Source organism: Equus asinus, chromosome 8, assembly GCF_041296235.1.
Source record: "Equus asinus isolate D_3611 breed Donkey chromosome 8, EquAss-T2T_v2, whole genome shotgun sequence".
NCBI lineage: Eukaryota > Metazoa > Chordata > Mammalia > Perissodactyla > Equidae > Equus > Equus asinus.
This window is the reverse complement of record NC_091797.1, coordinates 35,136,134-35,158,684: the sequence shown is the minus strand read 5'-3', so window position 1 is coordinate 35,158,684 and position 22,551 is coordinate 35,136,134. Positions and strand designations below refer to the sequence as shown.

General features: G+C 40.8%; 2 protein-coding genes and 3 long non-coding RNA genes across 15 annotated transcripts in view; 3 read left to right on the top strand and 2 right to left on the bottom strand.

Moving 5' to 3' along the window:
* Positions 1-22,551, top strand: part of LOC106836370 (saoe class I histocompatibility antigen, A alpha chain-like) — a 299,619-nt gene that overhangs the window by 267,116 nt on the left and 9,952 nt on the right. The window lies entirely within an intron of this gene.
* LOC139045984 (uncharacterized) overlaps positions 1-22,551 on the bottom strand; it is a 38,000-nt gene that overhangs the window by 5,700 nt on the left and 9,749 nt on the right. The window lies entirely within an intron of this gene.
* The window catches only part of LOC106831871 (class I histocompatibility antigen, Gogo-B*0102 alpha chain), a 34,913-nt gene that overhangs the window by 9,034 nt on the left and 3,328 nt on the right, over positions 1-22,551 (top strand). The gene's annotated exons all lie outside the window — the stretch shown is intronic.
* LOC106825490 (uncharacterized) lies at positions 1,154-22,487 on the bottom strand. 7 transcript variants are annotated; one of them, XR_011505547.1, is made up of 5 exons: positions 22,341-22,487; positions 18,418-18,527; positions 17,381-17,820; positions 15,962-16,126; positions 1,154-1,618 (listed from the first exon to the last, which is right to left on the bottom strand). It is a non-coding gene; the product is annotated as an uncharacterized lncRNA (long non-coding RNA). The 7 variants fall into 7 exon arrangements; XR_011505544.1 differs by lacking the exon at positions 1,154-1,618 and adding an exon at positions 9,936-15,396 and having other exon boundaries at positions 21,811-22,487; XR_011505543.1 differs by lacking the exon at positions 1,154-1,618 and adding an exon at positions 9,936-15,396.
* LOC123287567 (uncharacterized) lies at positions 2,610-6,386 on the top strand. The gene is made up of 2 exons (XR_011505556.1): positions 2,610-5,108; positions 5,860-6,386. It is a non-coding gene; the product is annotated as an uncharacterized lncRNA (long non-coding RNA).

The window sequence follows — 22,551 nt, the reverse complement described above, 5'->3', positions numbered from 1 at the left end:
GGCTGAGGGCCATGGCGTGCTACTCCAATTCTAAAACAGCCCATCTGTCCCCTGTGCTCTAGATTCTAGAAATGCCCAGGACCTGCTAATCCAGGCATCTTCAAACAGGGTATAATGTACCAGCAATTTTGTATGATAACGGCTTTAGAGACCTAACATTGGAAATCCATTCACCTTTGAGCATTCAACGTGAATTACATGACTCTGTATGTGGACAGTGAGTAGCTCACCGAGTCAGTAATAAAGCAGGAAAACGTGGATGTCTGTCTGCTGACTCTCAGGCTACACTTCACGCAGGACTGTCTCCTTAACTCAACATCAATCAGGAAACTCTCTTCTCCTGAGAATCGGTAATCTCCATTGACTATATGCTGCTTCTGTCCCTTACCCCACAAATCCAATAATGGATCACATCTTTGATAGCATTTCCTGGGTGAGGGAAAGAAATGCTCTTCCATGACATGTAAACATGGTCTAGTTGTCACCATTTAATTGACACATGAGATATCTATTACCCCGAGGGCTTCCAAAGAGGAATATTAGTCAGGAAACCGTAATATCTTTTTCTTAGCATCCATTCACCTAAGCTAAGTATAGATCTCTACCTGCCAGAAGTAACATTTCATTCCCTCAGTTTTCAAATCCTGAAGATTCTTAAAAGTTTAAAAATGCTGAACATACTATATGTAAAAGGAAAGATAAACTACACCCCTGAAGGTGTCAATTCTTGTGCATTTGGTTAAAAATGTAATGAGCTTTAAAATATTTCACTGGAATCCTGAATTCTGTTTACAAGGTCTGAGTAATCCCTGGAGTTTATAAGATTCCCGAGTCAAGGGGCACAGATGTGGATGGTTTGCTCACTCAGATATTAAAGCCTAGGAAAGGGCTGATATTTAATTTTTTTTTTTTATTTTTTTATTTTTTTTTTTAAAGATTTTATTTTTTCCTTTTTCTCCCCAAAGCCCCCCAGTACATAGTTGTGTATTCTTCATTGTGGGTTCCTCTAGTTGTGGCATGTGGGACGCTGCCTCAGCGTGGTCTGACGAGCAGTGCCATGTCCGCGCCCAGGATTCGAACCGTCGAAACACTGGGCCGCCTGCAGCGGAGCGCGCGAACTTAACCACTCGGCCACGGGGCCAGCCCCCTGATATTTAATTTTTAATAATAACTTTAAAAAACATCTTTTTCTCTGACTTTATTCAGGGCTTGCTCCAGAGGAAAACCTGGGTGCTGTTTGCAGGGGAAGAGGGATCGAGGAAGGAGCAGCTCCTCTTTCTTTCTGCGAGACAGAGAGCAATGCTCAGCTGACTACAGCCAGGGAGTCTGGTGCTAAAATCTTCCACTGGAGAAAAAGGTTTTGATTGAATGCCCGTGACTGGTTTGGCTCAGGATCCACATTTAAGGCAAGAATCTCAAGTCTCTTGTGACAATAATACCGCTGCTGGATTGTAAAAGGTTTGTGTTTTCACATCTCTGAAATTGAAAGTTGTGGGAGACTCCTGTGAGGTGCCACCACAGAGACAAAGTTGTCCTCAGCTGATGTTGCCTGTGCTTGTGTGAAGGTGGCCAGTAACAGGCAGGAGCTGTTTATCTGATTGTCACCTCAGCTGATCACCTACATTGGAAACAGAACATGCAATTGCGTTTAACCTAGATTTGATTTGTAACTGACTATTAAAAGGTTTGGATGATTATATTATAATTAAATATTAGTCATCATGTATGCAGAAGAGTCCAAAATCACATTCAGAAAATAAAATTCTGTAAGAAAAGTGATTATTTATCAAGAGCAGAATGGCTGCACTTTTGGACTTTGTCATGAAGCGACATTCAGCTACAACAGAGGACCCACGCAGGGAAGAGAGCTGAATGTAGAGAAAGTACACTTCCATCTTCCCCCTTGAGACAGGGGTAAAATTGTTGTTTATCACATGCCTTGCAATGTATTAAGGGCAATAAAGCTGTCTTTTTCTAGAACAGTTTATGAACATGTTAAAAATCAGTAGAGTTTGGTTTGACCAATTTGTGATACAAACAAGTCATCAATAGTTTCCATTTCATTTTCAAAGAAACTGTTTCAGTTACATTTGTGACTTTGGATACGTTACTTTCTCCCTCAGCACCCTAGTCTCCTTATACATGAAATGCAGTTTAGTAAAGTAACTGTGATGTCTCAGAGGTTGGGAATTAAATGAGCTGATGTTTGAAAGCACTTGGAACGGTGGCCGGCACATAGTAAGTGCTGCACCAGTGTTTGCTGTGAGTATTAATCTTATTACTGCAACATGTACATGAAATTAGAGAAAATAAAATGAGAAACTTTAACCAAACAGAAAATTCGGAAGAAATCCCCTGCCTTTCAATATGCTGTCAAAGGACATAGGTGATCTTGAAAGTGGTAAAATGACCAAGGTCACAAACAAGTTCTGACGAGCAGAGTGTGGCAGCAGGTGTCTCAGCGACGCTGTGCAAAACCACCTGCAGCCAAAGCAATTCAGAGAACGCTACAGACTCTTAAGATTTCTCTAATTATGAAATCCTAAATTGTGGGTGTTGATGGGAACACACTATATAATTGAATGGATAAACATACGGTATGCCAATCAGCCAAAACATTGCATACATTTAATGTAGATTTATCCCTTTTTTCCTTTAGCTGTATTTTTGGTGACTTGTTTCAGAAAATGTAGGAAAATTCTCAGGTATATAATGTTGTCTCCAACACTAGAGAAGCAATCAGTTGGGGGGGGGGGGGTCCCTCTGTGTCGTTGTGGGTTGCATAGAGTCAATGATTCCCCTGAGGAGTTTGTGTGCCCAGACCCCAGCTCTAATCATAATTTCTTTTGAGAAAAGTGACTAGGGAATCTCTGGTGCCTGGGTCTATATTAGTCTCACAAGATCAAATCATGGGCTGAGATCTTTTCTCCACAAAATCCTCTTTCAGATGGGACTTCTGGTAATGGCCGTATGAGGGGGTTGGGCAAGTCTTCCCACAGAAGACAATTATGAAAACTGGACAAAAATATTAAAAACAAATGTTTGAAGCCACTGAAAAATAAACAAAGGAAGGCAGAAATGGGAGAAGAAATTTTATCTTGAATTACTCCTACTATAATGGGTAAGAACTGCAAGTTCACGGCTTTCTGACCTGTGGGTGCTTCCAATCCCCCTGCAGGGGCCCCAGTGGCTCAAGGGGGCCGATGATAGAATTCAGAGTGCAGAGTGGCTGGAAATTTAAAGGTGAAAATTTGAAAGTGAGAGAGCAGCAGAAGGATTGAGATAAATGTGAATACAAGCTCCATCAAAATCCCTGGTTGACCCCCACACTATGGATAGGTGTGGGAGACTCAAGAGAAACTGCTGAAAATCAGGAAGAACCCAGAGCGAGGTCTACCCTTGACAGAAAGGCTGATCCTGGGAAAATCTGCGGTCTGCACCTTGGACTGATTCCCCAATCAGCACAAAGCTCAGGCAGCAGAAACCAAAAACCTTACTGGATTAAGAGAGTGTGGGGCCGGCAGTGCATTTGGAAATTTAGGGGAAATATCAAAAACAAAGCAACCACAGAACAGTGAGTGTCAAAATGTGAATATAAATTTCCAAATCCTTGGTTGACCACAAAAACACAGAGGCAGAAAATCTTTCAAGATCCATAATAAAAATGTACAACAGGATACTGGAAAAAGGAGCAGAGACATCAACTGTTGCAAACTGCAGGGGTTCAGATTTCACAGTGTGGTCCAGGCAAATTAACTACCTTCTAGGAAAAAAAGCAATCCTCAGAAAAATAAATAGATTCCAGATTTGCTAAAACATAATATCTTTGATGTCCACTTTTTTTTTTAAAGATTGGCACCTGCGCTCACTTCTGTTGCCAATCTTTTTTTTCCCTTCTTCTCCCCAAAGCTCCCCCAGTACATAGTTGTATATTCCAGCTGTGAGTGCATCCGGCTGTGCCATATGGGATGCCGCCTCAACATGACCTGATGAGCAGTGCCATGTCCGCGCCTAGGATCTTAACCAGCGGAACCCCGGGCCACTGAAGCAGAGCACACGAACCCAGCCACTTGGCCATGGGGCCAGCCCCTTGATGTCCACTTTTAACTTAAATATTACTGGACATGCAAAGAAAGAGAAATGTGTGACTATAACGAGAAAGTCAAGAGAAATGTATTCCCAGTGTTCCCAGAGGTTGGATTTAGCACCTACAGACATCCATACAGCTATAGAAACACATTTAAAGAACCAAATGAAAAACTGTTTAAGGGATTAAAGGAAATATTCATATTCAAGAGTGAACAGATAGTAAAGCTGAACAAAGAAATGGAAAGTATAAAAAGTATCAAATAAAAATTCCAGAAGTAAAAGAAAAAAATGAAATAAAAATTTAGTGGATGAATTCAACAGAAGGTCTGAGAAGGCAGAATAAAGAATCTGTGAGGATGAATATAAATCCATAGAAATTACCCAATCCAAAAGAACACAAAGAAAATGGATTGAAGAAAAACAAATAAAACCTCAAAACCCATGGGAGAATATAAAATAAGGCAAATAAATGATCAGAATTCAAAAACAACAACAAGAAGAAAAAAGACCAGAAAAAAATATTCAAAGAAATCATGTTTAAAATTTCTCCAAATTCAGAAAAAACTTTAGCTTATAGAGCCAAGAAGCTGAACAGACACCAAAAGAGAGAACTACAAAGATGGCCACACCTAGGCTCACCAAAGTCAAACTGATGAAAACCAAAAATAAGAAAAAGTCTTGAAAGCATCAAGAGATAATGAACCTTACATACAGGATGTAGTGCTTTTAAAGTATTTACAAATTCTTTAATATTCCTTCCTTCTAAAGGTAGAACTAACTCCCCTCCTCTCGAGTGTGAACTAGACTCAGTGACTCACTTTTAAAGAACAGAATGAAGTGGAAGTGATGCTGTGTGACTTCAGAGGTTAGCTCATAAAAGGGACCATAGTTTTCTGCTCTCTCTTCTTCTCTCTCTCCCTCTCTCAGGTCATTTGCTTGGAAGAAGCCATGTCCTAACATGGAACCTCTGACATTTGCCTAGCTGGATGTGAACATTGCTATGGATCAGTGACTCCTTTGTGCCTCTCATTTCCCCCATTTTTAAGTGTCTATAGTGCTTATCCTTCCATCTGTCCCATAGCTGCATAGTAGGTCTGTTGTGGGAGGGGGGCAGGTAACTTGTCTCTTTAGGTCACAGGTCTTCAGTCCATGAGGAACTCTATGTGAAGAGCTTCACTTACATAAGTACACTCAGCGAGCATCATCTTCACCTGGACCTGATTAGATGATAAGATTCTGGACTTTTCACTGATTCTGTAATGGAATGAGATTTTGGAGTCCTTGTGCAGAAAGCACTTTATTTTGCATGTGGAAAGTGACAAAGATTCCCTCTTTGAATAAACTTTAGTTAGACTCATCTGAGCCCTCTGTTTTACTAGGCCTTGACTTGTGAGCCTCAATATCCATCGTTGCTTCACCAAGTTTTGGTAGAAAGCCTATCAAGTTGGTTTAGCAAGAATCCCTCATCCTAGATATCTGGTCAAATTCCTCATCCCCCACTATGCCTCATGTAATATTAGATTGCTCTGGCCTGCCCTCAGTAAGATCCTATTAGGACAGTTTAGCAGAATCACCCTATCCACTCAGGAGTTTTCTATCAACTGACACTCTAGCCCTTGGGTATATATCGTCATTTTTCCTTGTTGTATTACTGGTTGAGTCCAATCTCTCTCAACTACTGAAAAACCTCTAGTGTAGCGGTCCTTTGAATAAAGTCTTCCTTACCATTCTTTAAAAGGTATCATAATAATTTTTATTTCTTTGACACAGGAATGTAAATAATTAGTGGCCAGAAGATGGACTGTGGTGGTTTTCAAATCTCCACAAATTCTCTGATACTCCAGAGATAGAGACTAATTCCCCTCCCCATGAGTGTGAGCTGGATTTACTGGCTCACACCTAAGGAATAGAATAGAGCAGAAGTGATGGTGTGCAACTTCAGAGACTGGATCTTTAAAAGCACTGTGATTTCCTGTTTGGTCTACTGTCTCTTAAATCGTTATTCTAAGAAAGTCACCTGCCATGTTGTGTAGACACTCAGCTAAGGAGACACCCACATGGCAAGGAGCTGAGGCTTCTGCCAACAACCACATGAATGAGATTTGAAGCGGATCCTTCCGTGCTGATCAAGCTTTTCAGTTCTGGTTTGACATCTTGATTGCAGCCTTATGAGAGACCCACAGCTGGAACTACCAAGCTAAGCCACTCCTTCTTCTCTCACCCACTGGAAACATGTGAGATAATAAATTCTTGTTGTTTTAAGCTGCCAAATTTTGGAGCAATTTTTTACAAGCCAATAGATGACTAATGCACAGAGGAACAATAATGCAATGAATGACTGGTTTCTCACTAGAAACAAGGGAGACCAGGAGAAATTGGAGCAATATATTCAAAGTCAAGATCAAAAAAATGGAGCCAAACAGGAATTCTATATCCACTGAAATGTCCTTCAGAATAAAAATGATTTTTTAAATTATTCAGATTGTTTTTAGAATTCTATTTTAATTCTTTTATTAGCTTTTTGGTATTTTTTTATTTTTATAGTGGTTGTCCTAGGGATTACAATATACTTCCAGTTACTAATGTACTATTTCACAGAAATATACAGATCTTGCAACCATTTAGGCCTCTATATCATGCTCATCTTTTATGTTATATGTGATATATGTAATACACCTGCGTGGGTTACAATCCCCACAAGAAAATGCTATAATTTTAATTTCAAACAGTTATATGTTTAAAAGTAACATGAGAAGGGCCTTTAAAAGGACAAGATGGCCTTTTGCATTTAGCCAGATATTTGCCATTTTTGATGCTCTTTATCTTTTCTGGGTCTGAGTTTCCATCTGGTATCATTTGACTTCAGCCTGAAGAACTTCCTTTGCCATTTCCTATAGTGCAGGTCTGTTAGTGACAATTTCTTGTAATTTTCTTTTATTTGAAAATCTCCTTATTTTGCCTTCGTTCTTGAAGGACATTTTTGCCAGATGTAGAATTCTGGATTGACAATATTTTTTTTTCAGGTCATTAAAGTATTTGTTCCACTTTCTTTTAGTTCTATGTTTTCTGAAGAGAAGTCATCAGAAAGTAAAGGAGGAACAAAAGAACAAAAAAAAAAGAAAATATCATGATAGACATAGAATCTATCATATCAACAGCTTCTATAAACCTCATTGATCACCATTCCAGTTAAAGAGTAGAACTTGTGAGAATAGGTTAAGAAACAACACCCAACTATACGCTGCTTACAACAGATGCACTTTCAATAGAAAGACACAAGTTGAAAGTAAATTGATGGAAAAAGATATGCCATACACACAGAAACCATAGGAGGGTGAAGTGGCATACAGAAGATACACACAGAAAGGAATAACAAATAACAGAAATATACATAATGTTCTGTTTATCTACCTTTTTCTTAATTTCTTTAAAAGACACGACTTTTAAATTAAAAATGTGTTACACTGTATAATTGGGCTTGTAATGTGCATTGATGTAATATATATGACAGTAACAGCATAAAAGTGATTAAATGGAACTATATTGCTGAAAGTTTCCTCTATTTTACTCATTGTAGTTCAATGTTATTTTAAGCAGATTGTGAAAAGTTAAAAACACAGCTTTCAATTCTTACAATTGAAAAATAATGGAAGTATAGCGAAAAAGCCACTAGAATACATAAAATCATAAACAAAAAGTATTTGCTTCAAACAAAGGAAGGTAGGAAAGGAGGCCCAGGAATGAAAAGAGATGAGACCACTCAAAAACAAATAGCAAAATGATAGACCCAAATCCTACCATATCAACAATCACATTAAATATAAATTGACTATAATTCCAATCTAAAGTCTGAGATTATCAGGCTGGATAAATATCAAGACATAATATATGCTCTATATAATGGAAAAACTTAAAATACAAACCAAAAATAAGTTAGAAGTTAAAGGATGGAAGAATAGACCATGTAAATAGAAAGCATAAGAAAATTGGAATGTCTGTATTACTACAAAGCAAAATAGACTTTAAGAGAAGGAGTATTGTTAGAGACAAAGGACTTTTTACAATGATAATAGGTCAGTATCACAAGAAGACAAAAGTAATACATGTATAAATATCTAACTATAGAGCTCCACAATAGGTGAAGCATAAAGAACTGAAAAAGAAATAGATAAATCAACAATTTTATTTATAGATCAATACTCCTATCTCATTAATAGAACAAGTAAACACAAAATGAATATGAACATAGAGGAGTTAAACCATATTTTGAGCCAACTTAAATAATTCACATGTATTGAGTACCACATCCAGCAAGAATAGGTAGACTTTTTTTCAAGTGTACATGGAACATTCACAAAAATAGACTGTATTCGGGGCCTAAAACAAGTCTCACTAAATGTAAAGAGATTGAAATTATGGAGTACACTCTCTGACCACAGTGACATTAAACTAGAAATCCGTAACACAAAGATATCTGGAAAACTCCCAAACATTTGGAAATTAACCAAGATACTTCAAACCCATAGGTTATCATAGCTTAAAGATATCACAAGGGAAATTAGAATTCTTTTTAATTGAATTAAAATGTAATCAAAATTTGTAGGATGCATGAATAACAGTGTTTAGAGGCAAATTTATAACATTAAATGGATAATAAAAGACTATTCTGAACTGAAACAAATAGATTTGATAACTGATGTTAAATGGACAAATTCCTTTAAAGACACAAATTACCAAACTGAATTGAGAAGAAATAGGAAAGGTAAATAATCTTGGATGAAATTAAAATCATAGTTTAAAAATATTCCACAAAGAAAACTCCAGGCTCCAATGGTGTCACTGGTGAATTCCATCAAACATTTAAGTATTAGCACCAGTCCTACACAAACTCTTGGAGAAAATAAAGGAGGAAGGAACACTTTCCAAATCATTTTATGAGGCTAATATTACGCTGATACCAAAACCAAACAAAGACATCAAAAGGTAACTTCAGACCAATGTTTCTCATGAATCCTTAAGTAAATATCAGCAAATTGAATCCAACACATTATGACCCAGTAAGTTTTATCTCAGAATGCAAGTCTGGATGAATACATAGACATCAATCTAATGTATCATATTAATAGAATAAAGAACAATGACCTTAGGATCATCTCCATGCAGAAAAAGCATTTTAAAAATTCAACACCCATTAATGATAAAATCTCTCAGCAGAGTAGGAATAAAAGGCCACTTCTTTGATTTGATCAATGGCATCTATGAAAAACCTACAGCTGACATCATACTTTATTGTGAAACTGAATACCTTCTACTCAAGATATGGAACAAGGCAAGGATATTGACTTTCACCGTTTCTATCACACACTGTTCTAGAGGTCCTAGCCAGAGTATTAATACAAGAAGAAGAAATTAAAGGATATGAATTATAAAGAAGAAGTAGAGCTTTAATATGCAGCTGACATGACTGTGTATATACAAATTCCTAAGGCAAAGAAAGCTTCTAAAACTAATAGGTGAATCTAGCAAGACCTCAGGATACAAGGCCGATTGTATTCCTAGGTACCAGCAACGTAAAATTTGGAAAATGAAAAATTCTAAATTCCATTTATAATAGCATCAAAATAAAATATTTAGGTGTCAACTTGAAGAAAGTGTGCAAGATCTGTACACTGAAATCTACATACCAGCACTGAGAGAAAGTAAAGAAACACTGAATAAACAGAGAGAAATATCATATTCAAGGATTGAAATACTCCATATTGTTGTCATCAATCCTCCCAAAATTGATCTATAGACTAAATGCAATTCAATCCTCAACCCTAAATACAAATCAAAATTCCAAATGGTTTTTAAAAAGAAATTGTTTATTCTACAATTTATATGCAAATGCAAAGGACTTTGACTAGTCAAAATAATTTTTTGAAAAGAAGAAGAAACTTGAAGGATACACACGACTTGATTTCAAGACTGACTACAGGCTCCAGTATTCAAAATAAAGTGATGTTGGCATGAGGATAGTCTAGATCAACGGAATAGAATCAAGAGTGTATTGGGCTGGCCTGGTGGCGCAGCGGTTAATTTCTCACATTCCACTTCTCAGCAGCCCAGGGTTCGTAGGTTCAGATCCCAGGTGTGGACATGGCACCACTTGTCAAAAGCCATGCTGTGATAGGCGTCCCACGTATAAAGTAGAGGAAGATGGGCATGGATGTTAGCTGAGGGCCAGTCTTCCTCAGCAAAAAGAGGAGGATTGGCAGCAGTTAGCTCAGGGCTAATCTTCCTCAACAACAAAAAAAAGAGCGTATAAAAAGAACTATACATATATGTTCATGAAAAGGAGTCAAGATAATTCAATGGAGAAAAGATAGTCTTTTGCACAAATGATGTTGGAACAAATAACCACAAGGAAAAGAATGAACATCACATACAAAAACTACCTTGAAATGAAGCGTAGACCTAAACATAACATCTCAAATTATTAAGCTTCTAAAACAGTGCTATCCAATAGGAGTATCATTTGAACCATAAATTTGAGCCACAAATGTAAACTTAAATTTTTTAGTAGCCACATTTTAAAAAGTAAAAAGTAATAGGTGAAAATAATGTTACTATTTTATTTAACTCAAAGCAATCAAAATATTAAAAATTAAGCACATAGCCAATAAAAGGATTACTGATGAAATATTTTACATTCTTTTTCTCATTCTTTACTTTTCTTGAAATTTTTTTGAGTCTCCAGGAGTTGAAAATTCCTTAATTTTATGTCCTGCCATGTGGTGAATTTACTCCAGATCCAGCTATCCTAGGATTTGCTGACCACATCAAAATCACTTACCCCTCAAACTCGATGGAGGAGAGAGTGAGCACAGGGCTCACTCCCTCACCTCCTTCAGGACCCCACCTCAGCTTCCTCCCTCCTCTCCCAACTTTCCTCCACTCACAGGCCCTTCATCCTCCTCCAATCTCCAGGATTTCATGAATCCCCAGAGACAAGGGAACAGATCATGAGATACACAAACCCAGATCCCCACAATTCCTCTACAGGAAGTCCTTCCTGCAGTCTGCCCACTCCCATTCCTGCTGGAGCCTCAGTGCTTCCCCAGTAGAGCCACAGGTCTGTTCAGAGGGTGATCCAGAACACTCTTCCTCCCTATAACCACAGGGCTCACTCCCTCACCTCCTTCAGGACTTAGCTCAAATGTCACCTCCCAGGAAAGCCTCCCCTGAGGATAATATTTAAACTACAACCAGCTCCCTCATCTTCCCTGCCCTGTTCTTCTCAGCACATAAGCTCCGTGAGGGCAGGGTTTTGCCTGAGTTGGTGTGATACATCCCACAGGACCTAGAATAGTGCCTGGCACAGAGCGGATGCTCAGTAAGTATTTGTTCATGAAGGAAGAAGCGTAGGGACCAGATCTCCTCAAAGCTGAGACTGACACAGACAGGAAAGTGGTTCCCTGGGAAGTGACTGGGGGAGGGGGTGTCTCTTTCAGTTGGGAGGGGGAGGAGCTGCTCACTGGCTCATCCCAGGCCAGAGTCAAGCAGACAGAAGGCCACAAAGTGCCCCTCTGCACTTCCCATGCAGCCAAAAGCACAAGGCCATGGACTAAGCCAGAGCACCAGCTGCCTCCGCAGACCCCTGCACTCCGAGGGCACCGTGGATAGCTAGCAGGATTCTTAGGTGGTGAAGTCCTCCAGGGCCCAGTCTTTTATCCAAAATCCACTGATTCTGTGCAGCTGGAAGGCGTGGCTCAGCTGCAGCCTGTGGGTCCCTGGGGAGCCCTCCCCTGACCTGTGACCCCCAAAGTCCTAGGTCATTCGGCAGGCCTAGAAATTAGATTTGGGTCCAGAACTGTAGGACCTTCAATTTCAGGCTTGGAGGTGGCAGGCAGCAAGGCCCAAGGGACCCAGTCAGCAGGTCAGTGTCTGCTTACGTCCACCAAGGGGAAGAAGAGGCCGGATGCCAGGGTTCAGGGCTGAGGAAGAGGGTAGGGCTGCCCTCCAGGCTCCAAGATGGTGAATGGTCTGATACCCGGCGAGAGATCCCCCGTTGGCATCCCTGGGTATGGTGTTTGGATGTGTGGGTCCTGGAGGCTGGGGAAAGGAAAGGGACACATTCGGGTTCTGAGGGGAATGTTAGGCAGAAGCCTGGGCCCTGACTCCTCGTCAATCTCCTTGCAGCCCACTGTAGTCTCCAGGCTTCACTCTACGTCCTGTGCTCTGTGCTCCAGGAATACAGTCACCATGGCCACAAGCAGCTGGACAGCTCCCTGACCGGGATCCCAGGGCAGCTCTTTTTGGGGCAGTGACTCTTGCTGTCTTAGCAAATAAAGGGAAACTGTCCAGGTAGCTGAGGGCCGTGAAATGGGGATAGACCTGGATCCAGCTGTGAAGTCATGGCTCAGGGAGTGGGACTCTGGAAACCCTGGAATCACTGCCAGGGCTGTCCCTTCCACGGAGGCACAGGCCTTGCTCTCCCCTGCTCTCAGTTCCTTGATTCTCCCTGTTACCCCAGCATAAGGGGGTCGGGAGTACAGGGGAAGGTCTTGCTCTGGAAAAGGGAAAGCCCCTTAATCACCTCGCTTCTCCTTTTCTTGTCTCTTTCTTCCATGCGTGTTTGAGTTAGACCACACCAGTAAGTAAGAAAAAATGCCTAAACCTAATTATAGTTTACCAGCCAGTTATGGAGCTAATAGCTGTATAATTATCAACCAGGTAAAAACAGAGCCCTCAGTGCCCAAGAGAGGAGCCCCTTTGCCTCTCCCCACACAGAACCCACCCTCCTTCCATAGGTGTCCACTAAGCTGACCCCTTCCCCTGCCCCATCCTCTCGGGTTCCTCCCCCTCCACTCCTGTTGGCCTCCATTCCCCTAATGTCCCTCCTTCTCCTCACTCCTCAAGGAACTTCCCCATCTTCCTAGGCCATTACCCTGGGGATCTCTTCCTCCTCTTCCCCCTTTCTACCCATCCTGGGAATGGAGAATCCAGAATTGATTCCCTAGAGGAGGAGCCTTCAGCCATAGAAGCAGCAACAGGAACAAGTGACAGGGACTCTGGGATTCAAGGAGACTGAGGACATCCAGTATGTTTGTAGGGTCCACTCCAGACCTGGGAACCAGCTGTTATGGACTGAAGAATTGTTCCTCCGTGAGGCCACAGTCCATTGTCATTCAATGGGGAGGAAAACGTCTATGTCTGCATGTATTTTGGGAAACAATTCAGACTCTGATCCTGACCCTGGATGGGGGCTCCCTCTTGTGTGCACAGCCCTGTCCTGCTGTTAGGAGCCCAGGGAGACACTGGGGAGGTCCTGGGGGAAAGGCCAAAGGGGAGCTCTGGTCTTCCGTCTTCAGTCCTGTAGCCACACAGGGGCACCACCACTCTGCTCTCTCTTATTCCCACAGTGAGGGCAGAGGATGGGCTGTGGTCTGAGTCAGGCAGAGGTGGCTGACCTGGAGGCTGGACATCAATGAGGGATGAAGATGCCTTCTGAATGGCCCTGGGCTCAGGCTAGGGGATGGGGCATGGATTGGATGAGAGGGGATCTCTGGAGCCCTGCCCTGCGTCTAAGGCTTCCATCTTTTGTCCCACAACCACTCTCTCCAGCCCCTTGGTGATAACACTCTGGAAAACTGAAAAATAGATCATGTTTTTCTTCCACTCCCTATTCCTTTTCTGAGGGCTATTTTTAAAAACAATCTCTTTTATTTTAGAATACGAGTTTGAGATTTACAAAAGAGTTGCAAAGTTAGTACAGAATTCCTGTATATACCACACTCAATTCCCCTGATATTAACATGTATATCACAATCATATATTTGTCACAACTAATGAAGCAATATTGATACATTATTACTAAACTGCAGACTCTTTTTGGATTTCATTAGTTTTCTTTTTTCTATTCCAGGGTCACCCTATGATACCACATTAGGTTAAGTCCCAATCACGTCTCCTTTAGGTTCCTCTGGCTGTGACAGTTTCTCAGGCTTTCCTTGTTTTTGATGACCTTGACAGTTTTGAGGAGTACTGCCCAGCTATATTGCAGACTGTCTCTCAACTTGAGTTTGGTTGACCGGGTCTATGGGTTTTTGGGAACAAGCCCACAGGGGTGAAGTGCCATTCTCAACACAACTTATCAAGCATATGTAATACCCACTTGATGGATCACCGATGATGTTAACGTTCACCACTTGGCTGAGGTCATGTTTCCCAGCTTTCTCCCTGTGAAGTTCCTTTTTTTCTTCATCCTTTTCCACACAGTAGTCTTCGGAAGGAAGTCACTATGTGCAGCCCACACTTAAGGTGTGTTCTGCTTTAAACATTTACATGCACGTTTTGGTGCAAATGTAAGTTTTCAAATGACTTTGGGTAAACACCTAGGAGAGTGATCGGTAGGTTGTATGGTCAGTCTACATTTAGCTTTACAAGAAACTGCTGAATATCTTCCACAGTGGCTGTGCTATTTTGTATTCTTGCCCACGATGAATGAGGGTTCTTGTTGCTCCACGTCCTGGGCAGTATTTGGCATCACCAGCTTATGGATTTAGGCCTCCATTCTATAGGTGTTTACTGGGATATCACCGTTATTTTCTTTTGCAATTCCCTAATGACATATGAAGTTGAGCATCTTTTCATATGCTTATTAACCAACCATAAATCGTCTTTTTCAGGTGTCTGTTCAGGATTTCGCTCATTTTTTAATTGAATATTTGCCTTCTTATTATTGAGTTTTAAGAGTTCTATATATATTTTAAAATAAATCCCTTATCAGATATGTGATTTGCAAATATTTTCTCCCAGTCTGTGGCCTGAGCCCTTTTATTGACATAACAGTACACATTAACGCATAGATAAATTCTTCCGGGAATAAAAATGAGGAATTGCTAACTGTGATGGCTTCTGGGTTCAGGACATGGGTGACATGACTCATTTATTTTTGTATATTCTTGAGGCTTATTTGAATTCTCTTGTGTGTGCATGAATAAAGTTTTCAAAAATAAATTATATTAAATTCCCTTACACTTGTAAAACTCTTGACAGATCACCCTCGGATCGTGATTTAAGATTCAGATCCTCTACTTGAGGACCAATTACCTTTTCACTCAACTATTTTGCCTTAGAATTTCCAGTTCTGAAAGGGTGGGCTAGATTATATGGATCAATCCTCCCACTGAAAATACCTAAATATGCCACGTAAACCACAAAAAGCATCTTCTTAAAAGCATCAGAGCTGACAAGTTACTAATAAATGACCACACCCCAAAAAGAAGGGAAGGATCCTGCTTGGCCTCCACAGAGAACAGCGTCCTGAGAGACGGAGAAAAGGCTCTGTGAGCTCATTGCCCAGACACGGAGCCCAGCACTTCCAGGTCTGAGCCCCGAGCTCTGGACTGTCCTACCCATCTGTCTCCCTTTTAAAATTTAAACAAAGCTTTTATATTCTGACTATGATGTATACGTACAATGTACTATATATGATATAATGTATATTCACTATAGAAAGATTATAAAATGTTAAAAGTTATACATGACAAAGTAAAAATAACTGTAATCCTCACACTTGGAGATATTTTGTTGCAGTGTCTCCTAGCCTATTATATATCCTCCTGCTGCTGCCCCAGGGCTGGAACTCTCTAAGTTGATAAGCACAGAGCTCAGTGGGCCCCAGCCCTGCTCTCTCTAGATGCCATCTCCAGAGGCAGTTCACTCTCAAACCCCCTGAGGGGACCATTTCTCACTTTCTCCTCCCTCCTCAATCCCCCCCTCCCCTCCACTCCCCACTCTCAGGCAATGAGTTTATTTCTTTTTTCACTCAGAGAAAAGAAGACTAGGTGAGAACTACACCATCATCTCCCACACCCCACATCTGTACCTGTATCCTCTGCCTTCACAGCAGTGATGATGGATGGTCCTGCTTCTGTCTAAGGCCACCTCTCAGCTTGGGTACAGGATCAGGTCCCCTCCCTCCCCTGCATCATCAACTTCCTGCTCTCTACTGGTTCCTTCATTCCTGCATATAGACAGGCTGTAATAGCTCCTATTTTAAAAGAAAAGAAAGAAAGAAAGAAAGAAACTAAATAAATCAAAACAAAATCCTTTCATAAAAATCTACCACTCAATCCCATGTCTCCTTCCAACTATTGCTCCATTTCTTTTCTTTTCTTTTTTTTTTTTCAAAGATTGGCCCTGAATTAACATCTGTTGCCAATGTTCCTCTTTTTTTTTTTCCTTTTCCCCAAAGCCCTCCAGTACATAGTTGTATATTCTAGCTGTAGGTCCTTCTGGTTTTGCTATGTGGGACACCGCCTCAGCACGGCTTGATGAGCCATGCTACATCCATCCCAGCCAGTGAAACCCTTGGCCACCAAAGCAGAGTTCACGAACTTAACCACTCAGCCATGGGGTTGACCCCTATTGCTCCATTTCTATGACACTCCTTATATGACAATTCTTAAGTCCATTCTTTCACCTACCATGTTGTCTTTTTATTTTTAGCAAATATGCATTTGCATATAGTTTAAAAGATCCAATACCTCTACAAGGCTTGTTAGGAAGACAGATGTTTCCCGCCCCCTCGGCCACATTTCCCGAGTCTCAGAGACAACTGGTTTTAGTTGTTTTAGCCGCTTCTCTAATTGTTACTTCTCTGCCTCTAAATAGAATACTTATAATACTCTTTCTTTTGTTTTTCAGTTTCATGCATCATCTTTAGTGAATTGGCTCTTCGTTCACACACCCCCATCCTCCCAACGTAATTACAATTTTGATGAGCTCAGTGTGCCACATCTGCTTTATTATGACCATGTAAACCTTAGTCACAACTGAGCTTTTAGTAGACTGTGATTACTTTTCCTTTCTTGAATCAACTTTTTATGTGCCCTGGAGTTAGTAAATACCTTGTTTCTTCATTTGCTTGGTTTAAATGATTCCACTACTCTCCCCAGGATCTAAGTGTTCATGAACATATTTGAGCAAATCTGGTATGCTACCAGCTTCAACTCTTCACGGACACCTGTCCCACAGCCCTCAGTCCTGCCCTACATGGTCTGGTTTCCCGTACACCCGAAGCAGGGCTGACATCTTCGATCTCCTTCACTTCATCCTGGGAACCTTTGACTCTCTCTTGTTCTGGCTCCCCTGTTTCCTAGATCCCATTTTTCCCCATTTTTGGTTTTGTCCATCCTTGTTCCCCACTTTGCCCAGTAATATCCTGAGGAAAGGAACATGGAAAATAAAACATTGAAACTCTAAACATCTAAAATGTCTTTAGGCTGCCTTAGCCCTTACCCACATCTTGACTGGATATAGAACTCCGTGTTGTAATATTTTTTCCTCGGAATTTGGAAGGCATTGCTGCAATGTCTTCTAGCCTCCAGGCTTGTGTTTGTTGCCTCTTCAAGATTTCAAGGTCTCTTCTTTGCCACCATCTTTCTGAAACTTCACTGTGATTGTCATGGTGTGGGTCTGTTTTCGTCTACTGTAGTAAGAACTTAAGCCATTCAAAATGAAAATTTTTGTCTCTAAACTCCAAGAAATTTTCTTGAAATTTTTTTATCATTTCCTACCCTCCATTATTTCTGAAAGTGGTTTTATTAACACGTTGGAATCCCTTGATTGATAGACTGATTTTCTCATAGGTCTTTTCTCCAGCTTGCCATGACTTTTCCATCTGAACTATTTAGTGGGAGTATGACTTAAGAACACGTGTGATTATCTTCTTAGGATAAATTCCTAAAAGAGAATTTTCTGTGTCAAAATGTACACACATTTAGGGGCCAGCCCAGTGGCATAGTGGTTAAGTTCGCGTGCTCCACTTCAGGGACCTGAGGCTTGCAGGCCCAGATCCCAGGCATGGACCTGGCACCACTCGTCAAGCCATGCTGTGGCGGCATCCCACATAAAATAGAGGAAGATTGGCACAGATGTTAGCTCAGCAACAATCTTCCTCACAAAAAATAAAAATTAAAAAAATGTAAGCACATTTAAATTGTTGAGATATTTTTCAAAAGCTCCCTCTAAAGATTTTGTGTGTTTTCCAGTCTATTAATCTTTATGACATATATTTTCCCTCCCCTCTGGTTGATACTCTCATGACTTACCTTCATCTTTGCCAAGCTGATAGACTTGGTTTTAATTCCCATTTTTATTCCACATTCTCATTTTTGTTTACATTTATTACTAATATATTTATTTAACATTGTCATTTCTGCTTTTCCAAATTGTTTTATAATATTCTTTATTTTTTGATCGAGTTGTAGTTATTTTAAAATATTGAATTTAGAAAGAAGAGAAAGCAGCCCCAACATTGGGTACTGGTCTGACACTTACAGCGAGGCCTCAGTGTGGTCAAAAGCTGGCCTAGTGCTCACCACTTGGCATGTTATTCTCCTGTTGGACATAAGTCATCTCAAAGAACATCAACACCAGACAAGGACACTCTGAGAATGTGAAAAAGTGAAAGAAAACAAGATCACTACATCACGTTGTCTAAGCAAAACAAGGCACTGTGAAACTCACAAAATACCAAACATATCCCTCTGCTGGCTCATATGAGCTCCAATTACAGCTTTGTTCTTGCTCTAGTCGGCCCTGTCTACAGATAAGATTTATTGACATGACTAATCATAGAATTGCCCCCACTTCCTGACAACACCCAATCTAGAGTGAGCCCCTGCTTCTATAGACCCTCCCCCAAATCACCCAACCAAAGCCCAAATCCCGTATATGTTCTTACACCTTCAGACTCAGATGGCCTGTGGTCCCTGTGGTGTGCATTCTCCCTCGCAGCAACAAGTAATAAACCCAACTTGTTTGCCCGTAAGTGTGCTCCTGGTGGTCTCTGGTTGAAGAACATTGGCCATGTTTTTATCCTTTTGTCTGTCACAATTTTTTGTGTGTCTCTGAGTTTGATTACTGGCATGTGTATTTATCTTTGTGAGTGTGGGGTTGACATAGAGAAGTTTTATGTTTTCTTTATGGTTTTTCATCTTTGGGTCATGCTTAGAGAATTCTTCACTCCACAACTATAAAACTTTCACGTATATTTTCATTTAGGAGAGGGGTACCAGGGTGAAGGGAAATAGAATTGCTTGAATTTGGGCTGAAAGTGTGGGAAGGAGCAATAGGTAAAGAATTCTAAGGTGGTGGCATTCTAAGGTTTACATCTTCTGCTCTATAATTTTACAAGTGGATCCACAGGGCCTACAAGGTAATTGATATATTGTGTTCAGTAAATGCTTCCTCTTAGGCTAAGCTAAGACTTATGTCCCTACTTATGTTGACCAGGTTAATGAAAACAACACCAAGAGCCCCAGTGTAATATACATAAGGATTAGCTCCACTGATGGGCATTTTTGAACACTTATGGCCTTAAGGTAATAATCATGTTTGGGTTAATGTCTGTACACTCTAGTTGTTAAAATACATGTTAATTCAACTTCTTGGGCATGCTGTATTTTAAGGATATGTCTAAGACCCACATGGACAAAGCCATGACCCCCACATGAAGATAATTTTAATATACATCAAACTGTGAGTCACACAGAATCTTTTTTAGGGGAGGAGACTGAAAACTAAGAACACCCTAGATATGCGCTGTCCACTTTGGTAGCTACTAGCCACAGATGGTTACTTAAGTTTAAAGCAAATAAAATTAAAAGTTCAACTGCTCAGCACAGTAGCCACATTTCAAGTGCTCAACAGCCCCATGTAGCTACTGGCTTCCACATTGGACAGTACAGACAAAGAACAATTCCTTCATCGCAGGACATTCTATTGGACAGTACTGCTCTTCATACTTTGTGGGTCTCAAGCCAGACGCATGAGACTCACGTAAAATGAAAGGGCCAATATTATTTCTCTTAGAGATACATCAAATTTCTATCTGAGATGTGAATACATATTAAGCTGGTATGTAACAAAACCAACAAATGTTGTCAGTGGTCTGGTGCCTTCACACATAAACTTGTCAGTTCCAAAGGGAAACCCCTGTCCCTGCACCTCCCTTCCCAGACTGAGGACACTCTCTGGCATCAAATTTCCAGCAGGTGAGTTCAGGGGAGACTAGGGGCAATGCTCTAAGCTAAGTTTGGGGAGGCAAGGAGTCCAAACTCAGTGAGAGGGATTCTGGGAAATCAAGAGGAGGCAAAGGTGGGACCAGTTGGGAGACTGTGCCTGGTTCATTCAGAACAGCAGTTCTCAAAGTGTGGTCTGTGGAACCCTTGAAGTCCCTGAGACCCTTCCATGGGAGCCATGAGGTCAAAACTCTTTTCATAGTATTACTAGACATTATTTGCCTTTTCACTATGTTGGCATTTGCACTGAGGTAAAACTGAGTAAGAATGGAGGCTGTGGTACCAAACTGCAATAGTAGTTATCCTCACCTCCACTTACTTGCAGAAAAACAAAATGAAAAGAAAAACCACTTACTTTAAAACGTCCTGGTTGAAGCACTAAAAATTACTATCATGACCAAATAATTATTCTTAAATCTACGTTTTAAAAATACCTTACATCATGACGTGCGAAGTACACATAAGGCCCTTCTGCTACATTTCCAAGTGCTATGTCCCAAGGAAAATAATTTGCACGAGCTGAGCCAGGCTTTTTTATGGAATATCATTTCTACTTGAAAGAATGAAGGACAGGAACTATGATTATCTAGACTTAGTTAATTGGCATACACTTTCAAAATGAACAGGAGCTTCTTTCTTTAAGAAAAAAACCTGACAGGTAACAACTGGCAGTACTTATTGCCTTGATAAAATGGAAGCTCTCAAGAGAAAACCAGAATTTTGAAAAACTTGTGTCCACCGTGTAAGCTTGACAGCTTCCCAGTACTGACAGACTTTCCTGTTGAGATCTGTGGTAATATCAATAAATGTGATATTTTGATAGGTTGTAGTAAAACACATCAACAAGGGAAGATCTATATAACTTAGGGAAACAATGTATTACTTTAAAAATTATACATTAGTACAAGAGGCATTCATCATGCAAAATAGGTCTGTGGATGTTAATGTAACAAAATAGGAAATATTCAATGATATTGTCTCAGGTTTCACCTTGCAAATAACCATTGAGAAACTACCACTCGTGTAATTTTATATTAGTATCACAGTTGAACATCCACAATTATCTGAAAAGGTTATTAAAAATACCACTACATATTTGTGTGGGGCTGTATTTTTTTCATATACTTCAACCAAAATAGCAGATTAACTGCAGAGCAAATAGGAAAATCCAGTGGTCTTCTCATGAGACAGACAAGAAAGAGACTTGCAAAAATGTAAGATGTAAAAAGACCCACTCTTGTGCTACCTTGTTTATTTTGGGGAATATTTTTCATAAAAACTATAGATTATGAATATTATTCTAAGTAAATCAATTAAAATATTTAAAAACTTTTATTCCTAGTGTGGCAAATACTGATACATACAACCAACATAAACAAATTACCCTAGGGGCCCTCGCTAATTTGAAGACTGTATGGATATCCTGAAACCAAAATGCTTGACAATCGCTGATTCAAACCGCCCCTGGGCCAGGACTCAGGGAGACAGTGTGACAAAGAGCCCTCGGAGCGGGAGAAGAGGGGTCAGGGCAAAGTCCCAGGTCCCTGGGCGTGGCTCTCAGGGTCTCAGGCCAGAGGGCACAGGCTGGGGCGGGGAAGCTCAGTGTTGGGGAGTCCCTGTCTTCCTGAGTTTCACTTCCTCTCACAACCTGTGTCAGGTCCTCCTGCCTGGAGACTCATGATGCGCGGCCCCAGTTCTCACTCCCATTGGGTGTCTGGTTTCTAGAGAAGCCAATCAGCGTCACGGGGCGGGGTGGGGGGTCCCGGTGTCGTCGCAAAATAACCAATAACTATCGGATAGATAAGAGAAATAAGGTGAGTTTACTTGAGCCAGAGTGAGCATTATAAACCTGGAAGGCCTTAGGAAGCGTTCAGGAGAAGCATGGTTTTCAGTACAGTCTTATATCTTTCTAGAACAAAGAACATACAGTAAACACACCCAGGATATATTTTCACATTCAGTTACAAATTAGCAGGTCAATATGACTGTGATGTCAGGCGTTACCTATAGGACATTACCAATATGGCGTAGGAGGGGAAGTCTGCATTCTTATCTTAAAAGAGTGCATTCTTTACTTTAATGGTTAAGCAGATGTACAACATATGTTTAATAGGCCGCAAGTCAGGCTTTTTAGTTCAAGCCGAATCAGTTTGGAACCAGAATAGTTACCCCATATACCTCAATAGGTGAAAATCTCTTGTCACCGGTTATAAATTCCACACTGGCCAGCAGGGGCTCAGATTCCTCCTCGACCACGAGGATGCGGGTCATGATGCCCCCAACCTTCCTCCTGCTGCTCTCGGGGCCCTGACCCTGACTGGGCGGGTGAGTGCGGGGTCGGGAGGAAACGGCCTTTGCTGGGGAAGGCGGAGCCAGGGGACCGCCTGGC